Source organism: Belonocnema kinseyi, chromosome 8, assembly GCF_010883055.1.
Source record: "Belonocnema kinseyi isolate 2016_QV_RU_SX_M_011 chromosome 8, B_treatae_v1, whole genome shotgun sequence".
In the NCBI taxonomy this organism is placed as follows: Eukaryota; Metazoa; Arthropoda; class Insecta; order Hymenoptera; family Cynipidae; genus Belonocnema; species Belonocnema kinseyi.
In genome coordinates, this window is record NC_046664.1 from 129,352,310 (window position 1) to 129,352,618 (window position 309).

Consider the following 309-nt stretch of genomic DNA (forward strand, 5'->3'; position numbering starts at 1 on the left):
TGTTATAAGTTATAGTTGCTTTGTTTAGTGTTTCATCGCAATCTTCTAAATCAGTTGTATGCATTGAGATGTACTCTACAATTTTCTTATGAGATCTTTCATTTTTTCCATTACTCTATGGATGATAGCTAGTTGTAAAAGTGTGCTTAATTCTTGAATCCTTTTTTAATTGTTTAAATTCTTCTGAAGTGAATTCGGTTCCATTATCTGTTACGAGGGTAGTTCAATAAGTCCTTAGAATGAAGTATAAAAACAATTTTTTTTGGGTAAATTTTTTTTTATTTTTCAACATAATCTCCTTGGAGCTCT